Below are 12,664 nucleotides of genomic sequence, written 5' to 3' on the forward strand. Positions count from 1 at the left end.
TTTGAACCATCAACGGAATTAAAGCAACAGTTCTAACTTCCTTCAATCTTTGCCTCCCTTATATCCAATCAAATGGAATTAGAAGAATGTATATTAATATGGCTTCGATTGGAATTAAAAGAATGTATATTAATATGGCATCGGCTCATGCTGTATAAGGAAAAATGGCTTAGTCTAAGTATGATTTTAAGAAAATTTAGTAGAAATTTTTGTAAATACAGGTTACTATGGTTAATCTTTAAGATTTTGAGTATCCCAGGAGTTTTTGATGTTGCTGAATTAATTTTCGTCATCAAAAAACTATTTAAACACTCTCATATTCAGATTTCTTGAAGAATTTCTCCTCAAATTCGGACCATAAATTTGTCATCCAAGCGAAATTATTGTCTTTTTAGAAAATTGTCATAATGGTAAAAATATGCAAAGTTGAATACATTATGGATTAGTCTTAAGTGCTACTTTTTAGAGTTTCCTGCCGATTTCTGACCAGAATTTAATTTCTGTTGTGTAAACTAGGTTTCTTTAACTACATATATAGATTCAACACCATCAAAAATCTATAAAGCATCTAGATTATGAAAAATTCACCTGTCAAACATGTAATTTCAATAAATCCTATTAAATTATAAACAAATTAAATCAAAAAATAAACCCAAAAACTTTCCAAAAACATTATACTTAAAGTTTACCAATACATTAGGTTAGAAGTGTCGTGTGTTCTTAAACGGTGTTATAAGCAAACTTTTATGTTAAAAAAAGTGAAAAACGATTTGTTCTCGGCCATATTCTAATTTTCAGGTATTTATTACCACCACTTAATATGGCGTCACTCCAACAGTTAATCTGGGAGTCAATATCATAGGCTTCTTGAATCTTGTATTAGTTGGATTCCATGAATTACTTGTTCCAAAAAAAAATACACAAAACTTGAATAACGCCCTTCGTGAATTCCTTAAAAAACACACAACTTGAATTACACTCTTTCTTTATGAAACACAAATCGTCAGTTTGAAATTCTCTTAATTGGATTCCATGGATTACTTATAATAAAACTTGAATAACATACATTTACTTTATATGAAACGAAAACCTCTTGAATTTGAAAAGCGTACACGTGGTAAAATCATCTACTAGAAATTCCATCTGGGAATCATCCAATAAGCAACTGAACTATGAATATGATCTTTCAATCAGGTTGGAATCTGCAAAATGAATTAAATTTATGGTTTTTTAATATTTTTCATAACTTTATTGAACTTCTTTAATATATTCGGTTAGTGTTTGGTAAATGTTGTCAAACATTTTTATTTTTTGTAATTAAATTATACATATGGAGTTTTTATTAATGTTGAATTTTTAAAATTTAAAAATATTGTTTCATTTTATTAACCAATATTTTATTAAGTTAGATTTTAAAATTAGGAAAAATGTAGTTCCTAAATGGTAGGTATTGGGGATATGGGTGATATTGGGTGTAGGGGTTTATACATATTTTGGGTTATAAAAAAAAGTAATATATATATATATATATATATATATATATATTTATTTATTTATTTATTAAGATGGGAGTTTTTTTAAAAGTTTTTATTTTTTATTTATATCTAATGAAATAAAAAATGTTATTTAATATTCCATGAATGTATGTTATAGTAAGAGTTGATTAAGTAAAGACTTCATAGTTTCACTATATATAGAATTTAAATTATTGTGCAACTTTGATGAAATTTGAAATTTTTGTTAAATTTATATCATATATATATATATACCACAAAATTTACTATTTTATTTATCATAATAGACAATATATCCACAGCCCTTTGGGGCAGCTCAATTGGTGATGATTGTAAAAATGAAGTGTTATGTGCAAGGAGGTTTGAGATTCAAATGTCTTGTGAGTACGAGATTGCCTTGTTGTTGATTTCTCTAAATACAAGAAAAGAAAAGAAAAGAAAAATAGACAACAAATTCACAAAACTACTTGTGAACTCTTTTTGACGCTATTTTTCTACTTATTTTGCCTACCATATTTTACAAGCCTACCATATTCAACATCCTATACTCCATTACTAGCATTTAGATAAGAAATCATGCTCTAAGCTACAAGGATTAAACACAAGAAAAAATCTAGATAAAGTGTACATCCTTTATATGTTTCCATGGGTTCTTTTGTAAAAACTATTTAAATGCTACAGTTACAAAAACAACAGTTCTAAGGATTAAACACAAGAAAAACTCTAGATAAAGTGTACATCCTTTTTATGTTTCCATGGCTTCTTTTGTAAAAACTATTTAAATGCTACAGTTACAAAAAAATTAGTTCTATGGTGGGGTATTTTGACTTCTCTGGAGGGAATTGAAGATGGGGAACAAGCGAAGGGCATGGGAATCGAAGCCAGGTCTAGTTTCAACAACACTTTCCCACATTTCGCGCTAGGGTTTAGGTTGGGGTGAGGAAGGTTTCAAAGGAACATCGATAGAACCGTCACGGGGTCCCCCTTTGACACAGAGCGCAGCAGGTGTTAGCCATCATCCTCGAAGGTTGTCAGCTAGCCCTTCGCACTTATCCCACAGCCTCCCGGTTAGAACCCCGACCCCTTCACTCACCGTTGCAGACTGTGTTGTGGTTACGGGCGCCCAAAACACCAGGCTGCTGGTTACCTGAAATTTACCCACCGCAGTCTAAGGGTTTGAAGGCGAGTGCTCAACCTGCAACGGTTACCCGGGTCCGTTGGTTCGCGGTTCTTGACCCGAACCCCATTAGATTATTGATATGTTGGGGATGGAAGAGGGTTACGAGGAGGAGCTCGTTGACTACACCTCAGATAACTACTCAGAAACTGAGATCTTTGTGGCTTCTCGTCCGCAAACGCATGAAGGGGTCAGACCGGCTACAGCCTCTACATTGGAAGAACAGGTTAACCAAAATACCTTTGGGTTGGTAGACATGGAAGTATCATTGCAAGGGTTGGACATAACCCAACCGACAATGGCGGTAACCGAGGGCTTTATTAGCCTCGTCGAAGGCACCAATTCCCCTTTCCTCTCCATTCCGTCACCGTCTGACCTCTTAGCCTGGAGCGGACAACAACAACATTCTGAGGGCCTACAGGAAAGAGAGGGTTTCACGGCCGCTGCTTCTGAAGATCGGGATTTTGGCACCATCGAGTCGAACACAGTACACGGGACCATAAACAACGCACCAAACAGGCCCAAATACCTTCAGGACGCCTACACGCACCTCGACCCAAGAAACAAGGTGCAGCCTTCGGGCTATTTCGAGGGCTTGGTGAACAACGAGCCAGACAGGGAAGAGCCAAGGGACTCGGACCCGGAAAGCAGTCCGGCGAGAGCAGGAAGCAACCATATAGAAAACCAGAATCTGAAGGCAAAGAAGGCCAAGCAGTCCAAGCTCTCTAAGACAAGGGAAAGGGGTCGGAAGCTCGTTTTTGGAGAAGGCATCGGAATGGACAAAGTTGCCCTAACAGAAAGCATTGTCCTAGTGGGACGTGTGCGTGGAAGGAACTACTCGTCGGGCCGCCTGAAACGATGGACGATGGAGGTCTGGGGGAATGTTCTGGTGCAGCTCCCTGCGGTGTTGGCTATGTCAAGAGGATGGTTTGCGCTAATTTTCACTGAGCCAGATGATGTGAATTGGGTATTGACCCGATACTGGCACCTGGAGATGACTCCCGTGCTCCTCAAGTGATGGACAACGCTCTTCGACCCGGAGAAGGAGAGTATTGGAGCAGGGCCAATATGGGTTCGGCTACCAAGTCTCCCACTGCAATTCTGGTCTGAGGATATATTCAGAATCATTGGGGATGACCTTGGCACCTACCTGGACCATGACAGAACATATATGGACACCAGAATCCTTGCGATGGCCCGCATCCTAGTTTACTTGGACTCCTAGTTTATTTGGACATTAGAGATGGTTTGGTGGAAAGCTATCAATTTCAGTTGGGATCCACAATCCGCTGGCAGGAATTGGACTATGAGGGCATTCCGTTTAGATGCAGGAGATGCCATGAAGTTGGTCACCTCTACAAGTCCTGCCCACTAGTCACAGGGTTAAGGCCATCCCCCCCAAGAAGCTATGCCGCGGCCAACACTCAGACGGATTTGGGAATGGCAGAGATTACAGACCTACAATCTAGACAGCTGAAAGGACCGGACAGGCAGCCCCCAGCTTCACCAGCCCAACCGGGGATGACAAACTGGAACCCAGAGGCATCGATCACCAGGGCACGTTCCAGAGAAGGCACGGGCTTCACGGGTATCTCCTCTCCCTCTAACACTCATACTCCGACTGAATGTATAAATTCTGTTTCTAATTCTTTACATGTAAATTTGAATATAGTCTCCCCCCTACCCAAGCCGAGCCAAGCCAGCTGCCCGATGGTCTCTGCTCCCATCCCCATCCTAAACACCCGTTGCACTACCATCCATCTCATCCAGCCAAGTGTGCCCCCTGGGGACACGACATCCGGATCCTCCCACTGCTACAACCTGCACTCCATCCCTCCACCCCTCCATGCCTTCGGATTGGAGGAGGACCCAATCCCACCTCTCCCCCACAAAGCACCTTGGGGAAGGCAATCCCATATCTCCAAAGCTATCAAAAGAGCCAGCCTGAAGGTGGACTCCGGTATTCAAACTCCCATAGACTAGGTTCTTAGAGCAAAGGGGAACCCTGCCTCAGTGAACCCATGAAAGGCCTCTCTTTCAACTATAGGGGTTTAGCCAACCTTGATAAAAAGTTGGCATTGAAAAGACTATGTTTGGCTGAAAGTTTGGATTTACTAATGCTACAAGAAACTCTTGGCGATGGCCCCTTGGTTCTACAAACACTCAAACCCTTTTTGCCCAACTAGGAGTTTTTCTCTCTGGATGCGAGAGGTCGCTCGAGAGGACTAGCCCTGGGCTTCAATAAATCCTCAGTCAAGATCACAAATGTTTGGGGAGGGTAAGGCTTCCTGGGAGCAGACATTACTTAAAACTCACCCCATATCACTATGAGAATCTACAATATATACGGCCCCTGCCATCATAGAGAGTTTTTCTGGGAAAGCCTTTTATAGATGGACTTTATGTAGTCAGAGAACATAATCTTTTTTTTCTGTATAAAGACCAATTATATTAAGAGAGAAAAAATATAGTACAAACAAGCTTGCAAGCAAGCGTAGCAAAAAAGCGAGGGAGCCAATGGAGATAGGCTCTCTACCTCGCTCCTTAGAAACAGACAAGGGAAGGCCAAGGCCAAAGAGAACACGGAAATGCAAAAGAAAGAACTAAGCAGAGAAAACTACCCCGAGGGGTCAGTTCCTACCACCCGACATTTTTTTCCTTTTTTCTTGCTTACTTTGACCCACCCAGAGGAGTTTGGCTGAGCCATTACAAGTTGTAGACTATTCTGCACTGGCGGCGGAATATCCTTATCAGAGTCTGAGGACGAAGAAGAATGAGTACGTTTCTGAGAAATCTGAGGGTCAGAGGGGACTGTCGGGTCGACCGAGGGAGCGTCCATCGGAGTCTCATCATTTTGCCCGTCTGCTATGGTTTCCTCCTCATCCGAGCTAGAGAAGTCTAAATCGTCCATACGACGGGGTGGCTCACAAGGATTCCAGCGCTTGGATTTGGGTTTGCGTTTCAGATTCTTCTTTTTGTCGAGGAACTGGGTGCAGGTACTCTGGAGGTGTCCCGCTTGATGACAATGTCGGCAACGGAAGGCTGTATTCTCGTAATCCAATGGTTGAGTCCAGTGGAAATCTCCAATCTTGAGATTGATCTGATCCGGCAGTCCTTTGCTGATATCTATTTTTGCACACAGTCTGCCATAGGTGTAGAGACCATTATCCTTTCTGGAAGTATCTGTAGCCAGGTAGCGTCCCAAAGTGTTTCCAATGGCTAGGAAGACAGAGAAATGCCATAGATGTGCTGGAAGATTCGGGAGCCTGACCCAAATGGGAATCTTGGTGATGATGGCTGTAGAAGGGTCAAATTATGGAAACCAAGGGGTCAGTCAGAGAACATAATTATTGGGGGAGATCTAAATTTATTCCTGGGGCTTGCAGAATCATGGGGGCACAGGGCTCAATCTGATGTCCTAACAGGGTTTTTCAAAAAAATGTTGGACGACAATGACCTCATAAGCATAGACTCTGCCCGCAAAATGCCCACTTGGAGGAACCGCAGAATAGGGGAGAACGCCCTTGCCCATCAACTAGACCGTTTCCTTATCAATTCATCCCTCTTAAACAGTCTTGGTCGAATATAGGATTGGGTCGATTATGGGGGTTGTTCAGACCACTCCCCGATTTTCCTGGAAATTGAAGATGCAGCTAGGAAGCCAGGATCCCCCTTCAAATTCAATGCTGCCTGGATCGGGGAGGATGGTTTCCAAGATTTGGTTAAAGAAAATTGGACCCATTATAGCAGGGAAGCTGGGTTGTCTCCTGCATCAGTCATTACAAACAACCTAAATTGTCTCAAAGGGAAAACAATAGCTTGGGTGAAGACCAGAAAACAAAAAGAAGAGGAGAAGCTGGTCAAGATTGAGGCAGAACTAGCTCAGCTCGAATCTTTGGGGTTGACAAGCTATGCTACTCTCCACACTAAGGATCAGCTCATCAATCTAGAGAAGGAAAAAATTAAACTCCTGAGACGAGCCGAAGAGACTTGGCGCCTAAAGAGTAGAGCTATTTGGTTAAAAGCTGGAGATGAAAACACAAAATTCTTTCAACAATTCGCCAGAGGCAAGCGAGGTGTCAACACTATCTGGGCTCTAAAGGACTAACATGGGAGAGAAGCCAACACTTTCGCACAACTAGCGAACCTAGGGGTTCGACACTTCTCGAACATCTACAAAAGCCTAAGAGATGCAAATATAACAGAAATCCTCCGGGTGGTTGAAGCAGTCCCTCGATTTGTCGAGGAAGAAGAAAGGGAGATGCTGAACTCGCCCATCACCTTGGAGGAATTGGAGGCTACCCTTAAAAGTCTGGGCAAAGATAAGAGTCCTGGGCCGGATGGTTGGCCCATTGAATTCTACATCACTTTCCTAGAGCTCATCGGCTAGGACCTCCTTCTGGCTGCCGAAGATTGCAGAACCTCGGGAACAATGTCTGAAGCCTTCAACTCCACCTTCATAGCCCTCATTCCCAAGGTGGATAAGCCTCAATCCTTTGATGACTTCAGACCCATCTCCCTATGCAACTGCATCTACAAGATTACCTCCAAGATAATTGCACTCTGCATCATTCATTTATTCCCCAAATAAAACGTTAAAGGCTTTTGATCTCAAAGGAACAATTTTCCTTTCTCAAGCATCGCCACATCCAGGAGGCTATAGGCACTGCCCAGAAAATGCTGTAGAAATTTTGAATAATATGACACTTATTCACAGAGATTATCCCGATTATACACTATTGCGGAATACATGCATAATACATAACCTCCTCTACGTTGATCATCAATTTAGCAACATTAAAAACAATGAAACATCAATCGCAAGCGCACATTAACACAATATGTAACCCGGGGAAAGCATACAGCTGAAAACCCCCAACTATCTATATATTATAATGATTGAGAACATGTAACAATACATAGTACAATACTCCTCACAAGTACTCAGTACTATCTCCACCTGTTACACACAAACTAGCTCAGATCTGATGCCTCAAATCTCCTCCACTGTTTGCCTGCCTCCACTGCGCAATCCTGCAAGAGAATGGATGAGAATGGCTGAACCAAACTCGTATTTTCCTTCTGTTTGACCACGCAATCCTCATTGGCAATTACTCAATCCATGCATGTGCAAATCTCATGCACAACTATAGTCATAACTGACAGCTGTCTTGCCCTTTCACTCACCTCTAACACCTGTCTCCACTGAACTATCCATGCACTGAGTTAACTGATGTATTTTTTAGTTGCTTTATGAGTTAATAACTAGTGAATTAATTAATAATTAATTCACATAACTCATCACTAGTGTATTATGCAGTTAGACTAAATACAACTAGTTCAACTAAGTCAAACTGAACACAACTCCATCAACTCCTCAATCAGCTCCACCAAAACTCAATCACTTGAGTTCTAACTGAAGTCCATCATGCAATAGCTCAACTAACCCATAGGAAAAGCATATTTCCTTCAGCCAGTTGCATGTGCCATATCTGTAGCTCGAACTGAAGTGCTGCAAGAGGATAAGATAATGTTTATAGTCCAAATATTATTAAGAGCTAATAATATTCGACTGTTCTATATTTAGACTGGCAGTCTAAAAATAGACTCCACCCATATGTCTAAAAATAGAAGTCCATCTATTTTTACCAACATGACCAATCATCCACAAATAGCATCCTCCAACTCATAGACCATGATCCATATGCCTAAAAATAAACTTTGTGCCAAAAATAGCCTGCGGGCCCACTTAGTGAAGGCGACTCCTTTCCACTAAGCTCCATCATCTTGTTGCATTTTCAACACTCCCTCTCAACAAGATATGGATTATCTGCAACCCCTATCCTGCAACTCTGGAATGTTCTGCATGCAACACATTTGCCCGGTCCACTTGCTCCAACAACACTTGGAACAAAAAAAACACTCCCAACTGACCACTCTGTTGGGCTAGGAACATACTCTGATGCTGAAGCTCTACCTGCTGCTGAAAAGTGCTCCCTCTCTGACATCTGCACTACTGCAACATCTCCATGCATCTCGAACCATTGCACACTTCTCTGTGCCACCTAGCACTATGCAAAACACTTGTGCGTCTCGCATTGTTGTAGCCTGCTAGCTATACGTTGTCTTGGGATTCCCTACACTGTCGCTCTCTCTGCTGCTCCATTCGCATCTGTGTCTACCCAATCGGTCAGTTCCTGCTACTCCACATCGGGGCTCCCGTAGCAAGGTCTCATCCAAGAGGTCGAGTACCTCAAGGATCCTGCCCCTCCTCCTTGAGACGATCAATCCACATCACCCCACCTCCTACCTGGAGGTATGGCTGCATGTGATCCCTCAGCCCACTTGGCTTGAAGTTTCCCCCTACTGGAGGTCTTTGCATGAGTAGATGTCTCTACTCAATCTCCTCTCAGCTTCCCTTGTTGTGGCTGCTCCACAACCTCCTGAAGCTGTTGCACCAATCGTGGCTCCTCCACAATCGTCTGAGACTTCTTCTGGCTCTGCATGTTGAGAGGTAATATACGCTCCCTCTCAACCACCAAGTCTCCATTAGTTTCCTCACTTCTCAAGGCTTTGCATGCATCTTGTAACTCAAGTGCATACAGGTTCTTGACCCGTGAACCAATCTGCTTCACCTGTCTAGTGATGATGTATCCAAGGAAAACCTTTCCCTTACTGAAGACTGCATCATAGCCTCTATCTTCCAGCATCGCGATCGACACCAAGTTTCTCTTCAGTCCTGGTACATACTTGACATTGGTCAAGGTAAAGGCGAGCTCCATGCTCCCTCTAAAAAATAACCGTGCCTACACCTGAGACACTATACTTATCATTACCCATCGCTATGAGTATCTGGAGATCTTTCTCCTCCAAAGTACTGAACAGACTCTTGTCACCGGTCATGTGGAAAGAAGCTCCACTGTCAAGAAACCAACCACTTCCCACCATGGGTGAAACCATGCATGCGAAGAGTGTGAAATCTAACTCAAACTGTGAAGCAAGTGCCTCACCTTCAGATCCTTCCTCGGATCCCTTCTTGGATTTCTTCTTTGGGCAATTAGTAGCATAATGGCCCAACTCATGACAACGAAAGCATCTCACCTTCGACTTGTCAACCTTCTTCCCATCATTGGAAGAACTGGATTCGGAAATAGAACCCTTCTCCTTCCCCTTCTTCACCTTACTCTCTAAGGCACAGTTCTCCTCATCATGCATGGATGAAGAACTGTCTCTGGTGCTTTGTCCGATCTCCTCTTGCACAAGATTCGACCAAAGTCTCCCCAATCCTGGAAATTTCTCCCGACCATTGACAGAGTCCTGATAGGAATGCCAACTCTTCGAAAGGCCAAGGAGAGCCAAGCTCACCAAGTCCTCATCATCGACAATCACCCCCACACTTCGCAGCTCATCCCGGCACTGGGTGAACTTCTTGAGATACCTGGGCATACTGTCTCCATTCTCACACTTAATGTTTTTGAGTTTATCCTTGAGTGCCAACTTCCTCTGGTCACTCTTTCTTTGGGATAGATCTGTCAACGCTTTCCACATCAAGTATGGAGAAGCCTTTCCATGCAGGCTGGACACAATGTGATCCTTCACGCCCTCCAACAGAATCCTTCAACACTTTGCTGTCTTCTTTTGCCAAACCACAGCTTCAACAACATCAGTAGGTTTTGGGACCTCAACCTCTATGAAATCCTTCAACCCATTATCATCTAACACCGCCTCCATCCTGTCTTTCCATGCAATATAGTTCGAGTTGTCTTCAAGGGCATACTCCAATCGCAATCTGTTGAAAGACATTTCAACTTTGACACCAAGAAAACACTGCTGCAAATTCGAATTCCACCAGCTCAAAACTCAACTGCTTCTGATCTAAAATTCGTGAGAACAAAGTATTTCTTGTACAAATATCGATTGTATGGGCATTCACCGGATATCTCACCTTCTAAAGGAAGGATGAATCCAAAGGATAGCTGGCCCGATTACAGACTCTCCCTGAAGAAATAAAATGTAAACACTTTCTGAATAGTAGATCTAATGATCAACTCTGCTCTGATACCATGTAGAAATTTTGAATAATATGACACTTATTCACAGAGATTATCCCGGTTATACACTATTACGGAATACATGCATAATACATAACCTCCTCTACGTTGATCATCAATTTAGCAACATTAAAAACAATGAAACATCAATCGCATGCACACATTAACACAGTATGTAACCCGAGGAAAGCATACAGCTGAAAACCCCCAACTATCTGTATATTATAATGATTGAGAACATGTAACAATACATAGTACAATACTCCTCACAAGTACTCAGTACTATCTCCACCTGTTACACACAAACTAGCTCAGATCTAATGCCTCAAATCTCCTCCACTGTTTTCCTGCCTCCACTGCGCAATCCTGCAAGAGAATGGATGAGAATCGTTGAACCAAACTCGTATTTACCTTGTGTTTGACCATGCAATCCTCATTGGCAATTACTCAATCCATGCATGTGCAAATCTCATGCACAACTATAGTCACAACTGACAGCTGTCTTGCCCTTTCACTCACCTCTAACACCTGTCTCCACTGAACTGTCCATGCACTGAGTTAACTGATGTATTCTTTAGTTGCTTTATGAGTTAATAACTAGTGAATTAATTAATAATTAATTCACATAACTCATCACTAGTGTATTCTGTAGTTAGACTAAATACAACTAGTTCAACTAAGTCAAACTGAACACAACTTCATCAACTCCTCAATCAACTCCACCAAAACTCAATCACTTGAGTTCTAACTGAAGTCCATCATGCAATAGCTCAACTAACCCATAGGAAAAGTGTATTTCCTTCAGCCAGTTGCATGTGCCACATCCGTAGCTCGAACTGAAGTGCTGCAAGAGGATAAGATAATGTTTATAGTCAAAATATTATTAAGAGCTAATAATATTTTACTGTTCTATATTTAGACTGGCAGTCTAAAAATAGACTCTGCCCATATGTCTAAAAATAGAAGTCCATCTATTTTTACCAACATGACCAATCATCCACAAATAGCATCCTGCAACTCATAGACCATGATCCATATGTCTAAAAATAGACATAGTCTAAAAATAGACTTTGTGCCAAAAATAGCCTGTGGGCCCACTTAGTGAAGGCGACTCCTTTCCACTAAGCTCCATCAGCTTGTTGCATTTTCAACAAATGCTCCATTCCATAAAAACCTCATCAAAAGAAGCGGCCATCCTCAAAATCGACTTATCCAAGGCTTTCGACAGAGTCAATTGGACTTATCTTCAGCTCATGCTCACACACATTGGTTTCCCTCACCAATTCATCAAGTGGATGGGGAGCTGCTTCACTTCTGTTTCCTTTAGTGTCCTGATCAATGGGGCAACTTCCAATTTCTTCCACGCTGAAAGAGGCCTCAGACAGGGCTTCCCTCTCTCCCCAATGCTTTTCCTACTGATAATGGAAGGACTCAGCAGACTCATAAAATCAGCAAGGATCAATGGCACACTGGGAGGAGTGGAAATCAATACAAGACCACCATTTCTCACCTTCTCTTTGTTAATGATATTCTAATTTTTCTAAATGTATCCTATAGGGATACATCTAGTTTCAAGGCAATCTTATCTCTCTTTTGTAAAGCTACAGGAATGGAGCTGAACTTTGTCAAATCAACAATCATTTTCAGTTCTTGCCTCCCGAATGAACAAAGATTCGCCTCCCAACACTTCGGCTTTGTAAGACAGGAGCTGGAGGATGGTCTGAAATACTTGGGATTCAGACTCAAGCCAAATGGGTACCGCATTGCAGATTGGGCATGGATGATAGCAAAAATTGAAACCCGCATAAACATCTAGCAGCAGAAGTGGCTCTCTAGGGCTGGCAGACTCACCCTCATCAAATTGGTCCTTGAGGCCATTCCAGTCTACTGGATGTCCCTGGCCTGGATCCCAAAAGGTATTC

This window comes from Pinus tabuliformis, chromosome 1_2, assembly GCF_031772625.1.
Source record: "Pinus tabuliformis cultivar Carrire ecotype Pingquan chromosome 1_2, CPIR1, whole genome shotgun sequence".
Taxonomy (NCBI): domain Eukaryota; kingdom Viridiplantae; phylum Streptophyta; class Pinopsida; order Pinales; family Pinaceae; genus Pinus; species Pinus tabuliformis.